The sequence below is a fragment of the Pongo pygmaeus genome, chromosome 12, assembly GCF_028885625.2.
Source record: "Pongo pygmaeus isolate AG05252 chromosome 12, NHGRI_mPonPyg2-v2.0_pri, whole genome shotgun sequence".
NCBI classification, from domain to species: domain Eukaryota; kingdom Metazoa; phylum Chordata; class Mammalia; order Primates; family Hominidae; genus Pongo; species Pongo pygmaeus.
In genome coordinates, this window is record NC_072385.2 from 68,141,560 (window position 1) to 68,164,285 (window position 22,726).

The following is a 22,726-nucleotide window of genomic DNA, read 5'->3' on the forward strand; positions in this document are numbered from 1 at the left end:
TGTTTTATTCATTGCTGTCTTCAGTGCCTGGCATAATAGAGGCTCAAGAAGTATCTGCTGAATGAATGAATAGGGTATAGTATGAATGAATATCTGCATTAAATTATGTGCTCCTAGAGAAAACTCCCTGAGAAACTCATTACTGAGACTGTTTAGCCATCCAATAAAGAGATGAGAGGAGATTTTGAAACAACTTGGTTTGGCATAGACAAGTAGTATATACTTGCGCTTATACCTACTTTCCATGCAGTTCACTAATACATGTAATATATATGGTTAACTTTGTGAGTATATTTGATTACAGACTCCCTTTATTTAACATGGTTGCCTGCCTACACATAATTCTTAAAACAATTAAGGAGAACATAACTAGCACAAATGTTTCTTCTTTATCTTTCTTTCTTTTTTTTTTTTTTTTTTTTTTTTGAGACGGAGTCTCACTCTGTTGCCCAGGCTGGAGTGCAGTGGCATGATCTCGGCTCACTGCAATCTCTATCTCCTGGGGGTTCAAGAGTTCTCCTGCCTCAGCCTCCTGAGTAGCTGGGACTACAGGCATCCGCCACCATGCCCAGCTAATTTTTGTATTTTTAGTAGAGACGGAGTTTCACCATGTTAGCCAGGCTGGTCTCTAACTCCTGACCTCAGGTGATCCACCTGCCTCGGCCTCCCAAGGTACTGGGATTACAGGAGTGAGCCACTACGCCTGGCCATAAATGTTCCTTTTTAGGAAACTGATTCTCCTGCTGCTTCTGGAGTAGAGTGTTGTATATGGAATTTTGAGCATGATATTCACCTGATTATGGCTCAGAACAGGCAGTACCAAGCACCTGAGGTCTAGGCCTTTCGGACCAGTGCTTTGATATGCATGTGAATCACGTGGGGGTCTTCCTGCTAAGCTGCAAGTTCCCATTCAGCAGGCCTGGGGTGGGGCCTGAGATGGTGCTTTTTTCTTCAGCTTTTGGGTGCTGCCCATGATGCTACTCCTTGGACTACATTTCCACTAATGCAATTTCAATTAGTCTTTAGTATTTTGAGGATTTCTTTGTGTCCTAAAAATGTCTATCCCAGATGGGCGCAGTGGCTGACGCATGTAATCCCAGCACTTTTAGGAGGCCAAGGTGGGAGGATTGCTTGAGCCCAGGAGTTCAAGACCAGCCTGGGAAACTCCACCTCTACAAAAAGTTTTAAAAAAAATTATCCAGGTGCAGTGGCACACGCCTGTAGTCCCAGCTACTCAGGAGGCTGAGGCAGGAGGATCACTTGAGCTCTAGAGTTCGAGGCTGCAGTGAGCTTTGATGCATGCACCACTGCACTCCAGCCTGGGCATCAGAGTGAGACCCTGTCTCTTAAAGGAAATGGATGTCTATCTGATCTTATTCTAAATGTTGACTTTACTATCCGTAACCCCTTCTGGAAATATTTAATAGTTGTCTCCTTAGGAGGCTGTTGTTTGGTTTGCACATGGTTAATGTAGTACTGCTGAGTTTATAGCCGCTCCTGAGCTTGGACATTTCAGCATTCACTGTGGACCTTTAGTGAAGTCTGAAGCTTTGTATTTGGCTGGCTTTTGGGAATGTATTTTGGCTTCTGGATGTAAATCAAATGTTATTAGTTCAGTGTTGGCTGAAAGATTGTGCCGATAAATTCTTTGGCAGAAGTGTAAAATGCCCCAAACATAGATTAATTTATATTTCTCAGTTCAACCAAATGTGCTCATCATTGTGTAACCCTTTTTTGGTTAATAATGAAGCAAATCTTCTGTAGTCTTGCAAAATTAAAACCCTAATTATGATTCTCTGTGTGTCTGTACCATGCCTATTGATTTTAAAAATTTCTGAATTATCAGAGGATTTCTTCAGATGCAGCTCTTTATGGAATTATATTAATCCAATTCAGGCAATTACATAGGTGTGAGTTTAACTTCTAGTTTGTTTTGAGATGCTGTGATTCCATATGAGCTCTGATAGGAATTCCTATGCCTTCACTATGCCTGCTTTAGGCTCTGGAGCACCCCAGGGGCTCAATCCTACCCCCTTCTCCTTTCCCTCTGCAGGCCTGCCTGGATGGAATCTAGTCCTGTGACTTCACATCCCATCTGTGTGCAGATGACTCTCAGATTGATTTCTCCAGCCTGGCCATTCTGAGAACTCCAGAGTTATATCAGTATCTCCATATGGTTGTCTAACAGGCATCTAAACTTAAATATCCAAAAGAGAACTTCTCATCCCCTACAGTGGGTAGCCCGCTTACCCGGCCTTTCCTGACTTGACAGATGGCACCACCCTTCACTCAGTGATCCAGATCCCCAATAGCATGACTTTGTTTTTGTTTTTTGTTTTTTTTTTTTGAGACAGAGTCTCACTTTGTCTCCCAGGCTAGAGTGCAGTGGCCCGATCTCAGCTCAATGAAACCTTTGCCTCCCAGGCTCAAGTGATTCTCGTGCCTCAGGCTCCCAAGTAGCTGTGATTACAGGTGCATGCCACCACGCCCAGCTAATTTTTTGTGTTTTTAGTAGAGATGGGGTTTCGCCATGTTGCCCAGGCTGCTTTCAAACTCCTGGCCTCCCTGCACAGACAAGCCTGTATGAAATGCCTGATCCTCCTGGTAATGAAACCTGTGTTCCTTTAGAGTTACCTAAGACAAATTAACGGGTGTGTGTGTGTGTGTGTGTGAATATTCTGATCATTTTACAATTTATAATCTGAGTAGTGTAGATATTAGCATGTAGTTAACTAAAATATTGACCAACTGTAAGTAGTAAATACTTCCTTCTTTCTTTCTTTCTTTCTTTATTTATTTATTTTTGAGACGGAGTCTGGCTCTCTCGCCCAGGCTGGAGTGCAGTGGCGCGATCTCGGCTCACTGCAAGCTCCGCCTCCCGGGTTCACGCCATTCTCCTGCCTCAGCCTCCCAAGTAGCTGGGACTACAGGCACGCCTGCCACCATGCCCGGCTAATTTTTTTGTATTTTTTTAGTAGAGACAGGGTTTCACCGTGTTAGCCAAGATGGTCTCAATCTCCTGGCCTCGTGATCTGCCCGCCTCAGCCTCCCAAAGTGCTGGGATTACAGGTGTGAGCCACCGCGCCTGGCCAATACCTTCTTGAGCTCTCACTATTTATAAGTCTTTGTACTTGATGCTACCAGGAAAAAAAAATGGTATGAGGCATGGCAACTAACTGTAATTCTGTTTGTAAACATTTGATATGCATGCGAGTCACCTGGGGGGTCTTCTTGCTAAGCTGCAAGTTCCCATTCAGCAGGCTTCTGGTAAACTGAACAAGTGTATATATCTCTGCTTCCTCCCAAAACTGTAAAATGAAAATAAGGGGCTGGGCGCGGTGGCTCACGCCTGTAATCCCAGCACTTTGGGAGGCTGAGGCAGGTGGATCACTTGAGGTCAGGAGTTCAAGACCAGCCTGCCAACGTGGTGAAACTACATCTCTACTAAGAAATAAATTTAAAAAATTGCCAGGCATGGTGGTACACCTGTAGTTCCAGCTATTCAGGAGGTAGAGGCAGGAGAATCACTTGAACCTGGGAGGCAGAGGTTGCAGTGAACCAAGATCACACCACTGCACACCAGCCTAGGTGACAGAGTGAGACTCTGTCTCAAAAAAACTAATAAAAATTTAAAAATGATGATAAGGAATAAAAACAGTATAAACGCAGAAACTTCCCAGAGAAATACCAACCAAATTTTGTAAGATGGAAGGCCAGCGTGTGAATTTAGCAGAGCAGAGACCGCTAGAACTGAAGTGCCTTCCAGGGTGGGTGGTGCAAAGCTGAAGGTGGGATAGCTGGAGTTTTTGCTGCAGAATCTTGAATTCTGGATTCCAGATTCAGGACCAGAAACAGGACGTGAAAGGACATTCCATCAGAGCAAGAAAGAAAAAGGAGAGAGAGAACACCAAAGAATCTAGGAAATAGGGATGAACACAGAACAGAAGGGAAGGGAAGGGAAGGGAAGAACCCTCATACCCCAGCCCACACACTGAGGTCCTGAGCGCAGTCGGCCTAGATGGAACATGGGGCCACCACTAAAGACCTTACTCATGTAACCAAATGCCACCTGTACCCCAATAACCTATGGGGATAAAAAAGATGGGGGTTGGAGGGCCAATGGTCCCAGAAGGGATGGCATCAAGCAAAAATGCTTTTGATCCTATTGAGAGAATAGTTTTTCAGTTTCTCTGACAACTCGTTTTTTTCTGGCCCTATTTGTGGATGAAACAATAATTCACACTTAGAAAACTAAGCAAAAGTAAACAGGGAGGCAATATTTAATATAGGAATAAAACAGAAAGTTATTACAAGAAAGAAAATATAACCATAGACTATTCCAAGGTTGGCCCTGAATATTTATATAATCATAAGTTTTATCACCAAATCTTGACTTAGTTAAAAGTGTCATATAACTATTTAAGAAGGATTGAGGGGGAGGATTGTGGAGGGACCAGAATAATATAAGAGCTAAACCTCGGAAAGCTAATAGGTAATCACTGAATTTGATGTCAGAAGGATTGAGTATCAGTAGCTTCATTGGAGAAGAGTTTACACCTGTGTATACCCTGCAGTGCTGAGACTAGCTCAGGTACTTTGTTGGGGGTTTTTGTTTTTTGTTTTTTAATTTTTATATTTCAATAGGTTTTGGGGGAACAGGTGGTGTTTGGTTACATGAAAAAGTTCTTTAGTGGTATTTTCTGAGATTTTGGTACACCTATCACCTGAGCAATGTGCAGTGTACCCAATGTGTAATCTTTTATCCTTTGCCATCCCCACCCTTTCCCCCAAGTCCCCAAAGTCCAATGTATGATTCTTATGCCTTTGCGTCCTCACAGCTTAGCTCCCACGTATGAGTGAGAATATATGATGTTTGGTTTTCCATTCCTGAGTTATTTCACTTAGAATAATAGTTTCCAGTTAAGGCCAGGCGCAGTGGCTCACACCTGTAATCCCAGCACTTTGGGAGGCCGAGGCATGCAGATCACAAAGTCAGGGTTTAGTGAAACCCCGTCTCTACTAAACATACAAAAATTAGCCAGGCATAGTGGCCTGCGCCTGTAGTTCCAGCTACTCGGGAGGCTGAGGCAGAAGAATCACTTGAACCCAGGAGGCAGAGGTTGCAGTGAGCTGAGATCGCACCACTGAACTCCAGCCTGGGTGACAGAGAGATTCCGTCTCAAAAAAATAATAATAATAATAGTTTCCAGTTCCATCCAGGTTGCTGCAAATGCCATTATTTTGTTCGTTTTTATGGCTGAGTAGTATTCCATGGTGTATATATATACACCTTTTTTTTTTTTTTTTTTTTTTTTTGAGACAGATTTTCACTCTTGTTGACCGGGCTGGAGTGCAATGGCGTGATCTCGGCTCACCGCAACCTCCGCCTCCAGGTTCAAGCGATTTTCCTACCTCAGCCTCCCGAGTATCTGGGACTACAGGCGCCCGCCACCACACCCGGCTTATTTTTTAGGAGAGACAGGGTTTCACCGTGTTAGCCAGGATGGTCTCGATCTCCTGACCTCGTGATCCACCCACCTTGGCCTCCTAAAGAGCTGGGATTACAGGCATGAGCCACCACGCCCAGCTATACCACATTTTCTCTATCCACTTGTCGGCTGATAGGCATTTGGGGTGGTTCCATATTTTTGCAGTTGCACATTGTGCTTCTGTAAACATGCATGTGAAAGTATCTTCTTCGTATAATGACTTCTTTTCCCAGTAGTGGGATTGCTGGACCAAATGGTAGATCTGCTTTTAGTTCTTTAAGGAATCTCCACACTGTTTTCCATAGTGGTTGTACTAGTTTACATTCCCACCAACAGTGTAAAAGTGTTCCCTTTTCAGCACATCCACACCAACATCTATTATTTTTGGATCTTTTGATTATGGCCATTCTTGCAGGAGTGAGGTGGTATCTCATTGTGGTTTTGATTTGCATTGCCTGATAATTAGTGATGTTGAGCATTTTTCCATATGCTTGTTGGCCATTTGTATATCTTCTTTTGAGAATTGTTCATTCACATCCTTAGCCCACTTTTTGATGGGATTTTTTTTTTTCTCACTGAGTTCTTATAGATTCTGGATATTAGTCCTCTGTTGGATGTACAGATTGTGAAGATTTTCTCCCACTCTGCGGGTTGTCTGCTAACTGTGCTGATTATTTCTTTTGCTGTGCAGAAGCTTTTTAAGTTTAAGTCCTATATATCTTTGTTTTTGTTGCATTTGCTTTGGGGTTCTTGGTCATGAAGTCTTTGCCTAAGCCAATGTCTGGAAGGGTTTTTCCAATGTTATCTTCTAAAATCTTTATGGTTTCAAGCCTTAGATTTAAGTCTTTGGTCCATCTTGAGTTGATTTTTGTATAAGATGAGAGATGAGGATCCAGTTTCATTCTCTACATGTGGCTTGCCAATTATCCCAGTACCATTTGTTGAATAGGGTGTTCTTTTTCTGCTTTAAGTTTTTGTTTGCTTTGTCAAAGATCAGTTGTCTGCAAGTATTTGGTTTTATTTCTTGGTTCTCTATTCCGTTCCATTGGTCTATGTACCTGTTTTTATACCAGTACCATGCTGTTTGGGTGACTATGGCCTTATAGTATAGTTTGGAGTCAGGTAATAGGATGCCTCCAGATTTGTTCTTTTTGCTTAATCTTGCTTTAGGCTATGCAGGCTCTTTTTGGATTGCATGTGAATTTTACGATTTGTTTTTTCTAGTTCTGTGAAGAATAACGGTGGTATTTTGATGGGAATTGCATTGAATTTGTAGATTGCTTTTGGCAGTATGGTCATTTTCACAATATCTACTCATCCATGTAGCTCAGGTACTTTGGAGTAGGGGATATGTCTAAAGGAGTCTAGCTAAGATGAGGCTCCTGTCTTCAGGAAGTGGGCAATCTATTTAGAAAGGCCTGGGTCTGTGGATTATACATATGTTACTTTGTATTGTGAGTAAAGGACAAAAAAAAAAAAAAAAAAGTGATGCCAGAAACAGATTGTAGAAATTTGAAGGGTCAGGTTGGGACATTCTGCCCACAGCTGGGCAGGGCTGGACCTAGTGATGGACCAAGAAATTATCTTGGTTTAGGTTGTTGTGAAAAGCTTGACAGAAGAGAAAGGAATTGAGCGTTGCTTCGAGTGATTAGCAGGGTTTAGGTAAAAAGGAAAAAGAGAGACATGTCATAAGCCACAACCCATTCTGGTTGCCAGTGAGAAAAGTTAACCCTGCTCATTTGTTCAGGATGGGGGCAGTGAGGGCTGGGTTTATTACTTGGCGCTGTCTGTGGCTAATTTCTGACAGACCTGAGTCATTTTCAGGGTACTCAGGAGTAAATACTGTGATAGGGGTCTCAGAGGCCAGGCCATGCAGATACGTAAGCCTGGTGCCAAGATGTAGTGTGTATCTGTTTCTCTATCAAAATTTTTCTACTTTGGTATTTCATTCAAAACAAGGAGAGAAAAGTCAAATCTTTTTCCTTTTCCCTTTTCTGGTGGCTATGACTGAATTTTTATTTTTTTTCATGAACGATTCTTGTGTTCTTATTTAAAAGAAGAATTTGGCATATGGCAGACCTCCTCAAGCTATCTTTAGTTGGTTGTGGGGTGTAAGTGATTAAGAATGCAGCTGTACTTGCTACCAGCACATGCTTTTAAGGAGTGAATTGCTAAGCAGACAGGCCTGGTTAGAAGTTTAGAATAGCCTCTTGGAAACAAAGATCTAATTTTTCAAGTGCATGGTATACAAGAGTCCCTCCCTTCAGGACTGAAGCACTGAGGGCTGTTTGCATCAGAGCAGGGTGACTTATTTGTTTAAAATGGCAGCCATCCTTGGCTCTGGGGAGGCGGCCATGCTTCACTTGGAGGAGACAGGGGAAGCTGACTTCACTTCACTTTGTATAGTTTGGCTTCACTGCTCCTTTGGAATAAAAAAATTCTTTACTTCTCTAGTATGTCCCAGGACAAACCCATCTCTGTCCTGTTGCTCAGTTATACTACAGTGCTGGTTCCGTAGTCTTCAAAGCTTGGAACTCCCTCTTGCCTTTGCTCCAAAAATTTGTTCTTTCACTCAGCAAATATTTACCAAGTTTCTGCTATATGCAGGACCATGTGGAGAACTCAAAGATGAATCAGACGTGGGGCCTTTCCACAAATGTTGTCAGTCAAGTATAGGACATAGGGCAAGCACATGGGAGCTTTTGCTGTTGTGTCCAAGAATAGCATGATGCGCCGTAGGTATTTGGTGGGGGAAGGAAATTAGTGGGTGGGTTTCAACTAAACCCACGTGGAGAAGGTGACATTTGAGTTGAGCCTTGAAGGACAGGCTTATCTGTGCAGAGAGGGAAGTTTTAGGCAGAGATAATAGCACAAAAGTTAGAAAACAAAAGAGGTGGAAAAGAGGAAGAGTTATCAACCTTTAACTGCCTTGCCATGCCCTTGACTGAGGCCTCACCCACATTATCCCATCTAATCCTCCTCATAAGAAAACTTTTTTCCTCGTAAGAAAACTAAGGCCTGCAGCATTAAAATAACTTGCCCGAGAATGCTCATAAGTGGTTAGAGTGGAGATTTGAACCCAAGACCAATTCCAGATTTGAACTGAGCAGGCTTTAGCCAGAGCAAAAGATATTTGAAGAGAAAAAGGAGTAATTTGAAGAGGTAAAGTTTAGGAAAAAAAAGTGACTTGAGGCAGATGGAAAAAAGGACCCTGAGTCCTGAGCTAATTACTCTGTAAGCAGCAGGGAGCAATTGAAGGTTTTTAATGGAGTATGACATGGCCACAGCAGGACTTCCAGCAGTTAACTGCAAAAATATTTGATATTTGAGTTCATTACTGTGTGCTGGACACTATCCCAGGTGCCCGATACCCCTAACCTGTTTTAATTCTCATAACAGCACTATGAGATAGGTGCTATTGATACCCACTTCTACCCATAAGGAAACCGAGTACACATTTAGAGACCTTAAATGACTTTTTACAGGTGGATCGAATATGATGTGCAAGATGAATTGAGGTCAGTGGCAGAGGTAAGTCAAGACACTGCAGGAAGCCATGAGAGACAGGTGATGCGGGATGTGGTAGAAAGGAATGGATGAGTGTGAGGGAGTTGGGGTTCAGCTGAATGGATGAGTGTGAGGGAGCTGGGGTTCAGTTGGGGCAGAGGCTTCTAACTTCCACTGCGTAGGGTACTGCTGTGGTGAGAACCCTGGAGAGAAGGGGAAGGGGGAAAGTCCTCTTCCTTTTCAACCCCACACACAGACTTGAAGGTCAGGTTGGGACATTCTGCCCATTCAGCTGGGGCTGAAGGCAGGTGTCAGGGCTGGACCTAGTGATAGACAAAATCCGTGGAGGGTTAATGTTGGTAAGGGAAGAGTGTGTGGAGGCCAGAAGCTGGGGCCACGGAGCGAGAAGTGCTGGAGATCGTGGAACACTTAGATCCGAGGCCCAGTGGAATGACAGGGGTCAGGCAGGGACACGGGGATGAACAGTCAGTGGGCTGGATACCTCGGGAGGAGTTACCTTGGATGATGGAGAGGAATGACTGGGGATGGCAAATCCTGGCCACCGGACATCTCTTGTACCCTTGCTACTAGAATCAACCCCAACCCACAGCAGTCTCCTATTTTCCTCAGTCAGAAAATAGATAAAAATCACTACAATTAGCATACATTTGCCTAAGAAAAAGAAGTAGCATAATGTGAAAATGCAGTTGTTGTTGTTTTATTTTCTCTTCATATAAAAACAAAAAAGCCTTTTAGCCAGCACTTGAATATCTAGTCCTTTGCATTCAACCCTCCCTGTGCCTCACTGTGATCGGAAGCGGACTTTGGTGTCCCGGGAAGTAGAAATAGTAAGCAAAACCCCTCATGGCTCCTAGCATTCCTAGTACTGTAGCAGAAAAGCAAGGAAGCCTGGGACTGAGGTGCACACAGGGGACAAAGCCCTGTCCTGATGGGTGTTTGTAAGCACCAGGGAGGGGGCAGGGCATGTGTTTGTTCTTCTCTAAGTTCCAGTGGGTCCGATGAATGTTGGATCTAGCGTCTGTGAAACCTGTTGTCATAAAGTATGTGTTCCTCAGTTAGATTTGACCCAGAGGCCTTTCTCATTCTCAGTTTTTGTGTTCATTGAGGCTGCTTTTAAATGGAAGGTCCATTAAGCCCTTGTTCCTGTCCATTCACAGCTGCCTCTATCCGAGTGGTCTGTGCAGGGTGCCAGCAGCCACCCTGATGGAGGGCAGGTCTCTAAAAGCAGCATCCTTTGCCAGGCACCTGAGAATTTTAAAAGTGAGGATGCATCTGTGGCATCATCTTCCTAAACCAAATGATGTGTAATTGCATAGTTGTTGAACTGTGTGGTTGGTCTCTTTCTAGCAGATTAGCTACCTGAGAGGAAATGAGAATTTAAATTGTTTGCTGGACTTTTAAAAATTTACATATGAGGGAGACATCTCATCCAGACATGCATTGGGCACAGGGAAAGCTTTTTTTTTCAAGTAGCAGCCGCTATTCATTGACATGTTAAAATTTTCCTGCCTTAGTATTTCACACATCCTTAGTACTCCTCATAACATTTTTTGCTTGTGTAATTTTAGCCCCATTTCAGAAATGAGGAACCCAGGTTCAGAAGGTTCAGGAGCTTGCTCAAGACCCCAGCTAGTAGGTGCCAGAGCTGCAACTGGAATGCAGCTTTGACTCCATTGTGGGTTTCTGTTCCATTATCAAGAGTAGCCTGACAGTTGGCAATAACAATTACTGAATGAATGAATAAATGAATTCTCCAAAGAAAATAGTTCATGTTTCCCTAGTATGAGGGAATACTTGAGATAGTTGTTTTGAGAAGGGGGCCACAGACCAGGAGACACCAATAAGTCTTTCTCATTTCTGGTAAATCACTTTATAATGACTGTTATTACAAAGTGTAAAAACAACAACAACAACAAAAAATAATAGGCGCGGTGGTTCACACCTATAATCCTAGCACTTTGGGAGGCAGAGGTGGGCGGATCATTTGAGGTCAGGAGTTCGAGACCAGCCTGGCCAACATGATGAAACCCTGTCTCTACTAAAAACACAAAAATTAGCTGGGCGGTAGTGGCATGCGCCTGTAGTCACAGCTACTTGGGAGGCTGAGGCAGGAGAATCACTTGAACCCGAGAGGTGAAGGTTGCAGTGAGCCGAGATTGCGCCACTGCACTCCAGCCTGGGAGACAGAGCCAGACTCCATCTCAAAAAAAAGGAAAAAAAAAAGCCTTACGATTAATCAATAAACGGATATTGCATAAAATAGCAATTTTCAGCTCTGGATTTTGGGGAAGGGAGTAGAGGTTGGAAATGTAGGTGGAGGGTCAGGCTGGGGAGAGATGCCACATTTGCAACATTGGGTTTTTTACAATAGTACTGCATCTATCTCTGTGCAGGAGTCTAAAAGTGGTTGAAAGCTACATTTAGGATTATTTAAAATAACATACTGCTTTATTTTTATCTCTGTAGCAACAACTTTTTATAAGAAAAATAGCTAGTTCCATGATCTTTTGCCTTTTGAAAAGGAGAGATCTATTTTAAACTCTTCACAGGCTCCTCGAAGTTCCTTTTCTCGCTATTGAGTAGCAGGTAGAATCTCTAGTTCATGGAGGTCTGATGGATCCATGGTCCCGTGCTGGTCCATGTGCTGCCCTATGCTTCCGTCCCTCATCCTTGCCACTCTCAATAGTCTTCCCTGACAACCCTTAGGAAGACAAGGGCTTGGAGGAGGGGGAGGACTGAGTGTCCCTGGCACGTTCTGATTAATCCTATTCATTGTCAAGTACAGCTTTTTAATGAGCTGATTCATTACTGAGAGTAGGTCTCATGCAAATCCCTAATTTGTATCCTACGGATTTAATTTCTAACAATTTCCACATTTCAACACAACTCCATTGTACCATGGGCTTTATGATTTTGTTCTAATGTAGAGCTTGACCTCACATTTTAAGACTATAAGATGAATACTAAAAAAACGAAATCCTTAAAATAAAAAATAAAGTAGAAGAACATGTAGGTGGATATTCAACTCATCTCTAAAGGAAGAAGGGTTGTCCACACATAAAAGTTTTGGAAGAGACTGGGTTTAGTGGCTTACGCCTGTAATCTTAGCACTTTGGGAGGCTGAGGTGGGAGGATCACTTGAGCCCAGGAGTTCAAGACCAGCCTGGGCAACATAATGATACCCTGTGTCTACAAAAATTTTAAAATTAGCCAGCCATGGTAGCGCACACCTGTGGTCACCTGTGGTTGGGAGGCTGAGTGGGAGGATCGCTTGAGTCCAGAAGGTTGAGGCTTCAGGGAGCCATGATTGCACCACTGCACTCCAGTGTAGGTGACAGAGCAAGACCCTGTCTCCGAAAAAAAAAATAAAAAAGAAAAAAGAAAATCTGGAAGAAATGACAGAGGAAATCACTGATAAATTTCGAAACATAAGTTTGTGCAATATCAGAGACAAATTTAACAAATATGTAAAATTTGCCTCCATTATGAGTTAATATAAAACTATGAAGAGTTCAGGAGATTATAAAAAGAGACAAAGACAACCAGGAGAAAACAGATAACTTAATACTTCTTAAAAAACACCAGGCTAACAAAAAAGAAATATATAGTTGACTAAATAAATATAGTACAATATATTTAACCCTACAAATTTAAACTAATGCAATGAAAACATAATAGCATCTTTTCAACTGTTATTATTACCAAAAAGAAAAATATTTTAAAATGCTGTTGTGGTTTTGGTGAGGGAACATTTTTCATGCACTGTTGTTTGAGAGTAGAATTTAGTGCACCCTTTCTGGAAAGCAGTTTGGTAACCTGTAATACTTCTTTTAAAAAAAAATTCATCCTCTTGTCTAAAAATTTCTCCTCTAGAAACTTAAAGATAATAGTCAAGTGAAAACACATTTATGGGCAGTGTTTAAAGTTTTGTGAGTGAAACTGTTGATAAGAACCTATTAAAATGGTTAAGCCACCTGGAACATTCTATTGATATATTATGCAGCCTTGGAAAATAGTACTTTTAAGGAATGTTAATAAGATGGGCAATACAAAACTGAATGAAAACCCGATACAGAAATCTGCCTACATAACATGATCCAAATTTTGCCTAAAATTTGCCTGAAACATGCATAGCAAAAGGATTTCGGGAACCACACCAGAATGTTATCATGGGTCCATCATTTCTGAGCTGTGGTGTTACTGGCATGACTCTTGGTTTTTCTTCTTTATTCTTTTATGTTATATTAAGGTGACCACCTGTTCCCGTTGGCCTGGTACTGCCCTGGTTTTAGCACTGGAAGTCCTACTCTGGACAATTAATGACTTTTGTGTGTGTGTGTGTGTGTGTGTGTGTGTGTGTACACATTAAGATGAGGTTGTGCCCATTTGAAAGGAAGGGCCAAAGATAAAGTGACAAGCTCATGGGGCCTGTGTGGTAGTCAGGCAGTAGATTTTTTTTTTTTTTTTTTTGAGATGGAGTCTCGCTCTGTCACCCAGGCTGGAGTGCAGTGGCATGAACCTGGCTCACTGCAGCCTCTGCCTCCCAGGTTCAAGCGATTCTCCCACCTCACCCGCCCAAGTAGCTGGGACTACAGGCATGCACCGCCACACCCAGCTAATTTTATTTTGCATTTTTTGTAGAGACGAGGTTTTACATGTTGCCTATGCTGGTCTCAAACTCCTGAGCTCAAGTAATCCACTGCCTTGGCCTCCCAAAGTGCTGGGATTACAGGCATGAGTCACTGTGCTTGGCCCAGGGAGTAGATTTTCTGATGATAAAATTAATGTGACTTGTTCTAGAAAATACAGGAAAAGAATAAATATGCAAAGACTTAAATAGCGTTTACATGTAGCCCATAGTGCTCTAAATGCTTTTGGTGGTTCACACTCTAATCATCATAACCCTATGAAGTAGATACTGTTGTTGCATCCCCATTTACAGAGGCATAGAGAGATGGAGTAATTCACCCATAGCCACACAGCCCTTGACAGAATCTGGATTTGAACTCAGGAAGTTCGGATCCAGAGTCTGGGCCATTGACCACCTCCTGCATCTCTGTAGATCCCCGACTCCAGCCTCTCCTCTTGCTGCCTCTCTCAACAGTAACGATGCTGTTACTCCCCACGCCAAACCTCTGGGCTGGCCAGGCTCACTCCAGCCCTACGGTCATTGCCAGGACTGCCTTTGACCTTACACAGAGGAAACATCTTTCACCTATTGGGAGGGAGCCGGGGCGGGGATTTCCATGGCAGAGTTACTGTTCTCTGGTGATAGAATTCTTTCAGTTTTGCTACATGGTCTTGTGGCAAAGGACTGGGTCCAGGTGCAGCCTTGGTTATTTCTGGAAACACTTCTCCTTTTCTTATATTTTGCCAGGTCTGGCTCATCAGTCACCTTCCTCTCAGAAAGGTGATTTTGGCTCCTCTGCCCAGACCATCAAACATTTCTGTAGGTGTCACAAGCTTCCGTGAGGGTTCTGGTCTCTGCGAATTTCAGGAAGAATCCAAACATAGGAAGGGGGTGATGTGTATCAGAGTGTCCATCCTCAGCTTTGCTCGACAAAGACCCTCACACTTGTACATTGTTTTGTTAACAGTATTATCTCTGGGTAGTGGGTTTATTGTTTTTGCTTAACAGTTTTAAACACTTCTTCAACAAACTTGCTTTACTTTCCATTTTTTAAAAACATATTTCAATTTTTTTAATAATGCCATTTTACTCCTGCAAAATTTCTCACTCCTTCAAAGTCTGTGTATGGCAAAGATCTTCCTAACCATCATTCAAGTTAGAGCAACTCCATTTCTGTATCAAAAAGAAATACCTTTAGTTATTGTCTGAACTTGTCAGAATTTCTGAGAATGATGCCAGAAATTCTGGTTAATTGTTTGTTTTGTCACATTAATTGAACAATGAGAGGGCACCAGCATTGCTCACTCATAAGGTAGAAGCACCACATCTACATTTCTTTTTAGCTATGGGTGATGTTTTTGCTTTTAAATCTTAGAAATCTGTTAACAAATAACACAACAAAGTTTGAGGTACTTCCTTGTGGGGACTGGGATGCTTAAGCTAAAACAAAGTTTAAATTTGGACTGTGTGTGTTGTTTCACAGAATCTATATGTTTCTCAAAAGTGGGTGTCACCCTCCTTCCTCCCCCAACACACCCTTCAGGGGTAAGAGGAGAAGTAATGTAGAAAAATTAACTGTTTCTCCACTGTAAAAGTAGGGTGTCTTTAGAATGTTTCATGTTCAAAGGAAAGATTGTGCTTCTCCCAAGGGAAGGTGTTCCCTTAAAAAAAAAAAAAAAAAAAAAAGGTCGCGCATATCTTTGTATTGCTCTCTCTGGAAGAGGAAATGAGGCATCTCTTGGGGTGAGAACAAGGGAGAATTGAACACTCTGGCCTTGCCAGATGGGTTCCTCACACTGGCACAGAGCTGTGAAGGGAAGGGCCTTTCATCCTCCAGAGGAAAGAGGGCTGGGGTCTGAGCGGCCATAGCATGGGGACAGGCAGGAGTCCTGCAGCCCTGATGCCTGCCCCTCCCAATACAGAGTCTCTGCCCTGACCCCCACCTGTTGAACCTTTCAAATCCCAGTGACTCGCCAGCTTTCTCTGTGGATATTGGCTGAATTGGTGGCTTGTGTGGCTGCCTGGGAGAGCAATTTACCCCTGAGCCAAGGAGGGGATGGGCTACAGTGAGATGGAGAAAGACCATTTTAATTAAAGAATAGGGCCTTTATAATACGAAACCACATGCTCAGGGTTTGGGTTTTGCTTTGGGTACCTAGGAAACATCCGTGAACACAACAGTAGTGTTTTTAGTTGGGGGGTGGGTGGGGTGTGTGCCTGTTTTGGGGAAAAATTGCTTTTCACCACCCCCCTCCTGCTTTTGGTCCTTTGTCTGCCCTGGAAGAATCACTGGAGGGGACTGAGGGACTTCCTGCCCAATTGATAACAGCCCCTAAGAGCACATGGTGAACCCTGCAGTAGGAGACCAGGACATCTCCCAGCCGCCCTCACTGTACTCACTATACTCTTATGGACTCAAGAAGTCACTGAAAATGGAGCCTTAAGCCCATGGGCCTTGGCTAATTTTTCAAGGCCCAGGATCAAGTAGGAGCAGGTACTTTAGCTGGGAGCCAGGCACTAGGCAGGCAAGGCGGCCCTGCCCACATGCCGCCTAGGGCTGGCATGACCTCACCGTCATTTGTTGGGCACTGATAATGTCTTTGGCCCGGCCCCTAATAGGAGACACGCGATCTTTACCTTGAGGGCTCATATTCAGAGTTTCATAAGCACTGGATTCACTCAGGTTGAACTTTCTTTTCCCCATGCACGCTTTATTAAAATAAGTGACTGAACACAGCGTGTGGGTGAGGCGCTGGCCCAGCTCTGTGTGGCTGTGTGATGTACTGAAGCTGAAGACGCGAGCTGCATGGCTGCATTGTGGTGGCTTTTAGAAATTCGTTCTCCGCTGGGCGTGGTGGCTCATGCCTGTAATCCCAGCACTTTGGGAGGCCGAGGCGGATCACTTGAGGTCAGGAGTTCAAGACCAACCTGGCCAACATGGTGAAACCCTGTCTCTACTGAAAATACAAAAATTAGCCGGACATGGTGGTGCACATCTGTAATCCCAGCTACTTGGGAGGCTGAGGCAGGAGAATCGCTTGAACGTGGGAGGCGGAGATTGCAGTGAACTGAGATCATGCCACTGCACTCCAGCCTGGGCAACAGAGCGAAACTCTCAAAAAATAAAAATAAAAAGAAAAGAATGTGTTTTCCCTAGGTTTTCAGTGTGTATACATTTCCTTTCATATACATGTATATATATTATATGTTTATGGTAAATTGGCATTTTTAGTTTCATAGTCTTTAGATCTAAATTAGAAACGCATTTATATATTTAAATTTTTAAATTTGTTTTAACCAAACTCTATAGTATCTTCACTCTGGAGTTAGTATGCACACAAATACCTGCCCTTTCCAATGTAGGCCCTAGTTACTTCCAAAATAATTTAGAAGTGTTTACAGATATGTTTTGACTATTTTGCTATGATTTTTCATTTATTGGTGTCAGAATTGAATATATTTAGCTGTTGCTCTCTGCTAAGTAAACTGAGACCTAGGTGTGCTTACCATTGTTTTCTGTGAAAGCCAGCTGATCCATGTTACAAATGACTGTTTTAGCTATGGAAACAAGACACCTCTGTGAATAGGATTCCTTGTGTGGTGGGCATCACTAGAGAGCAATGACTGTATTCCTTAAAGAGAAAGTGCGAGAGCGGCAGTACAGACCAAGGCAGAGGTGGCTGAGGAGACTGTTCCGGTCAGCAATGTAGAATTCCTGCCCCTGTGTTCTGTGACCCCAACAGAGGGAGCCAGCACTCACTGCGCACCTCCCACACAGCCCACACCGCACAAGGCATTTAGACAGTGCCTTAAATTCACTCCGTCAATACTGTGAGAGCCCCACCGGCTTCCCCTTTGGGGTTTTAGTCGTTTAGGGTATTCACTGAATACTTTACGTTGAAGTGTTTTTCTGTAACATTAGAACCAGCTTCAACTTAAAAAAAAAAAAACAGCTCTTAGCCATATGTAGAAAACTGTTCATCCATGTGAGTTCTGGGTGAAGTGTGGTGGGAAAGCTGGGTCTCTAAAGTAGACATTCTTATTTTTTGTTTTGTTTTGTTTTTTGTTTTGTTTTTTATTATTATACTTTAAGTTTTAGGGTACATGTGCACAACGTGCAGGTTTGTTACAAAAGTAGACATTATTTTTAAAAGATGCTTTTATGCCCAAGTCTTCTGAAACACAGAGTGCTCTGAATATACAGAAGGACAGCTGAAGAGCCCAAACCTGAAATTTCCTTCCTTATATAGATAGTCCGAGCTTTACCTGATGTCTCTTCCTCTATAAAAATGGAAGCCATACTGTAAGGATGAAGATGATGTATATTTGTCAAATTCATGATTGCATTATGAGTTTACTAAGTTTGCAGCACTGTTCTGGGTCTTGGATAATCAGAAGTGACCTTACATTCTTAAGTGGGAGATACACAATATGCATAGAAGCATGTAAACAAAAAGAGTACAGATGGTACCAATGCCATGACAGGTACGATAGAAAGGACGTGACCTGGCTCTTATCTAGTGAATACTTGTCTCCATAATTGTTAGCTGCTGCTACTACTATTGTGGTTGCTGAATGCCCTGCTGGGGTAAGAAGGTCCCTTGATTAAATCTGGTGAAGACCTTCTGATACCAGTGCTTTTTTTTTTTTTTTTTTTTTTTTTTGAGACAGAGTCTCACTCTTGTCGCCCAGGCTGGAGTGCAATGGCGCGATCTCGGCTCACTGCAACCTCCATCTCCCCGGTTCAAGCGATTCTCCTGCCTCAGCCTCCCAAGTAGCTGGGATTATAGGTACCCGCTACCACGCCCGGCTAATTTTTGCAGTTTTAGTAGAGATGAGGTTTCACCCTGTTGGCCAGGCTGGTCTCAAACTCCTGACCTCAGGCGATCCTCCCGCCCCCGCTTCCCAAAGTGCTGGGATTACAGGCGTGAGCCACCGCACCCGGCCAGTCCTGTGCTTTCTGATACAATATCATCCCCCTTCTTTGCTTCACCATCTCCCATGGGCATGATCAGTTAACAATTGCTGGAAAAATCAACTTTACCTGAATATTTAGGAAGCTATTTGGGATGTCCAGTGTTTTTCTTCCTCTTGAAAAACACTAAAGCAGGTCTGCATTTATTAGGGAGAGTGATCATCGTCTGTCGCTTCTGCCGCTTTGCTCTAAAGGAACTTAAGAGCCCACAGCATTTTCCCTGAAAAGGTCATCATTTCCGAAGAAATGAGAGCTCATTTAAAGTTTCTAGGTACGAAAATTCTAGGTTCTTGCCCTTCTCCTTCCACTTCTTGGTGGCAGTGGGTAGGGAATCAAACATCAGGTGACCTTCCTCTCTGGTTTCTCCCCACCGCTGTATCAGACCAGGAAGGTGAAAGAGCGTCATGCTGACTCTCCTAACTCCCATCCCTCCGCCACGCCTCCCCTCCACCACTGCACTGGCATGGTTACCTGTGAAGCAACTGCCAAAGACAACATGGGCAGCCTTTGTGTCTGGGTAGCCCGGTTCACAATGGCGGTTAATGGAAGTTCCTGTTCAGACGTCCTCCAACTCCCCAGAGGGCGTGGGCATCTCCTCTTATGTAAAGGGGAAATCTTAGGAAATTTTTAATTTTTCCTTTAATCAGTCAGCAAGGTCATGAGAGGCTTTGTTAAGTATTCATTAGAAGTGGAAAGCAGGCCAGGCGTGGTGGCTCACACCTGCAATCCCAGCATTTTGGGAGAGCAAGGCAGGCAGATCACCTGAGATCAGGAGTTTGGGACCAGTCTGGCAAACATGGTGAAACCCCATCTCTACTAAAAATACAAAAATTAGCCAGGTGTGGTGGTGCTCCTGTAATCCCAGCTACTCGGGGAGGCTGAGACAGGAGAATTGCTTGAACCCAGGAGGCAGAGCTTGCAGTGAGCCGAGATGGCGCCACTGCACTCCAGCCTGGGTGACAGAGCGAGTCCGTCTCAAAAAAAAAAAAAAGAAGTGGAAAGCAAAATTTCTAGTGAACATGCCATAGAAATTTATAGCAGATCTACTGTGTGTCAAGTTTTGTTCTGAACAGGTGGAGAGGAGGGCACAGAAATGAACAGGCAATGAACAAGGAGCCTGGAACTCTTGGTGAATTGAGGTGTGCATGAGAGACAGGCAAATGAATAAGCATACTGTAAATCAGGGCCAGAGAGTGCCTCTGAATGGGGACCTGACAGGGTGGAAACCGATCTTCTTGTCTTGAAGTCTTCCTCGAGGGAAAGGATGAGTTTCACTGCAGTGAGGAAGAGGTAAGGAGGGCTTTTCTCCGTGGGAGTAGCATCTGCCTTCTGGGGTCGGTCTAAGGGAGGTGTGGGGAAGGGGCCGTCTTCACCGGCCTGCAGCCTATGCTACCACACCAGCTTGCTCTCAGAAGGGCCCCACACTTGGTTTAATGCTCTGCTGTTGCTGCCTTGAAATTCTTACTAAGTTTTGAACTAATTATTATTTAGTTAATAAATAACAAATTATTTTCATTTTGTACCAGGCCCTGCAAATCATGCAGCTGGTCCTGCCTATGGAGATGGGACTGTAAAAGTAGATTTGGCTGGATTGTGAAGAGCTTTGCCCGTCAAGCTTGGGAACATCTGACTTTATTCCATAAGCAGTAGGGAGCCATGGAAAGTATGCTGACAGGGTTGGGAGAAAGGGGCACTGGAGGCTGTGAGACCAGGGAGGCCGGCAGTCCACCGAGGGAGGCTGATAACACCACGTTGGGACAGACACCGAGAGCTGCAGTTCCCACACCTGGTGGAGATAGGCCGGCTCTGGGCACTGGGAAGGAGGCCGAGAGGGGCCGTTGCAGGTGGCTGAGGCTTCTAGCTGAGCTGCAGATCCCGCACATCATGAATGCAGGAGAAAGAAGTCCCTCAGCCAGTGGCAGCGAGGCAGATGTTTTGCAGGAGTGGGGCAAGGCTCTTTCCAGAAAGACCCGGAAATCTCTGGTGGGACAGCTTGTAGAAACATGCACTGCAGCTGCTCAGCTACAGCAAATGACCTGCAGATCAAGGTTTTTGTCAGTATCGAGAGCTTCACTAGAACAAATATTCATCCAAAAATAAACTTCCCGTTCTTCCTGTTTTTATAACTTGCCTATTTCCTCTGAGTTTGAGGCTGGGCTCCAGTTCCATGGGTTATTAATCTTCAGAGGATCAAGACCTCTATAGAAGTATTTCCTGTACATGTTTATCTACCCAGCCCTAAATTATATTCTCCAAATGATAAGAGAACTTTTCCATACTGGTGTGTCAGACTCCTCCTTAGGGAGATTTCGATTAGGCACCACAGCAAGTAAGGCTAAACCAGAAAGCCTTATCCCAGAACATAGGGAACCCATGTAACGGTGGGGAGTGGCCTTTGGTGGGTTTTGATGGGCCCTCAGCCTCCCTCCTCCATGTGAAAGGTAGCTTCTTTCTGGCCAGAGTTCTAAGGACATAAAGTAATAGCTGAAGAGGGCCCTATTTGAGGATATTTTAAATTCCCTGTTGAATACCACAGGGGATATTAGCTAAAAAAAATTCTGCTCCTTTGAAGAGCTCAAAATACCCCTCATTGGACCATCACTTGTTCTTACAGCATCTTCCAACTAGAAACAGGGCCCCGGCCCTCATAGACAAGGGAACTAGAGTGAACTTGGTGCTCATGACAGCACAGAGCAAGAGGGAAAAGCTCTGTTGAAGCTTCGGCCGAGTTCAGACCTGATAGACAAGTGTGGTTAAGCAAGCGTAGGCGCTTTACTCATCGGCCCCGTCCACCTGCCTCTGGAGCCCTTCCTTGCTCTCCTACTTTTTGTGCTTACGAACGCCAAGCTAGCATGCCGGTGGTATTTTTAAAACGTAAGCTTTCTTGTATGACTCTTGCAGAGAGGCAGTGGTGACCGGGCTGCGTGGGTGGCGGCTTGTGCCGCAGCGGAACTTGGAGAAAGGCCAGCTGCCTTTTACCGAGGCCTTCCGAGGTGGGGCTGGGATGCCACATTTTTCAAACACACCACCGCAAGGCAGCACCCCTCCCCCTTAGAGAGCCAGGTGACTCCACTGAGAATTACTGCGCCACACCGTGGCTTCTAGACCCACACTGTCAAGTATGTAGTCCTCGCCACCTGGGCTGTTGAACCTCGAAATGAGGCTAGTACGAACTGACTAAAAGTGCAAAATACACATTGGATTTTGAAGCCTTATTACAAAAAAAAAAAAGAATGTGAAGTATCTCATTAATGATTATTTTGTTTTGGTTACTGTGGAAACAAAAATATTTTAGATATCTTGGTTTATGTCAACTATGTTATAATTAATGACACTTGCTTTTTAATTACTCTTTAAATGTGACTACTAGAAAATTTTAAACTGTGTATGTCACTCAGTTTCCATTTCTATAGGACAGTGCCGCTAGTCTGTGCTGTGAGTTCAGCTGCCATTTGTGGCTTTGAAACCAGTACATTCCCAGAGGCTCCTCTCCTTAGTGGCCTGGCTGAGGGGGTGACCCAGCCCTAACTCTAGACTGCCTAGGGTAGTGGGTGGGACAGCATGCTTCCAAGCAAAAAGTTAATAATTTAATAAGCAGCAGCAAGAATTTCTAAAAATCCCTTCCAAAGCACCCCCCCTGGCTTTTTTTCTTCTTCTTAGCCTTCTTCCTGGACCAGCCTTCTTCCTGGAAATCTTTTTTTAAATGCAGAACTCTTCCCTTCTGTCCCACATGGGACCTGTGGAGGTGATGGTGTCCAGAGGGGCTATTGTTTTATTTTATTTTCTTGTTTAAATTGTTCTTTTGCCCACAGGTCAGGCTGCTCCAGTAGCTGCCTTTTAACCCTTCCTCTGCAGGACCATCTCAGAAACCACCCAGCAAAGACTGAGAAGCCACTCTTTTAGACCAGTTCCCCCTCCCTTCTCCCTTTGGAGTGGTTACTCAAGCGCAGACATATATTGGGAAAACACAAGGTGGATGTGAAACCAAGGAAACTCCTGCTTTGAGAAGTACAGAAGTGCAGACCCACAACCAACCTCCTAATGTCAAGCTGGCATTTTAGGGAAAAAGGTGTGTGTGGTGGGGGGAATTCCACTGGTGTCTGA

At 43.9% G+C, this 22,726-nt stretch overlaps 1 protein-coding gene across 3 annotated transcripts in view; it reads left to right on the plus strand.

The window, feature by feature from the left end:
* The window catches only part of SPRED2 (sprouty related EVH1 domain containing 2), a 120,448-nt gene that overhangs the window by 28,375 nt on the left and 69,347 nt on the right, over positions 1–22,726 (plus strand). For 2 of the 3 annotated variants that reach the window (XM_063648654.1, XM_063648655.1), the window contains exon 2: positions 22,478–22,691. The exons of the other annotated variant lie outside the window; for it this stretch is intronic. The gene's annotated coding sequence lies outside the window, so the exon portion shown is untranslated. The remainder of the gene's footprint in view (positions 1–22,477; positions 22,692–22,726) is intronic. 3 annotated transcript variants of the gene reach the window in all.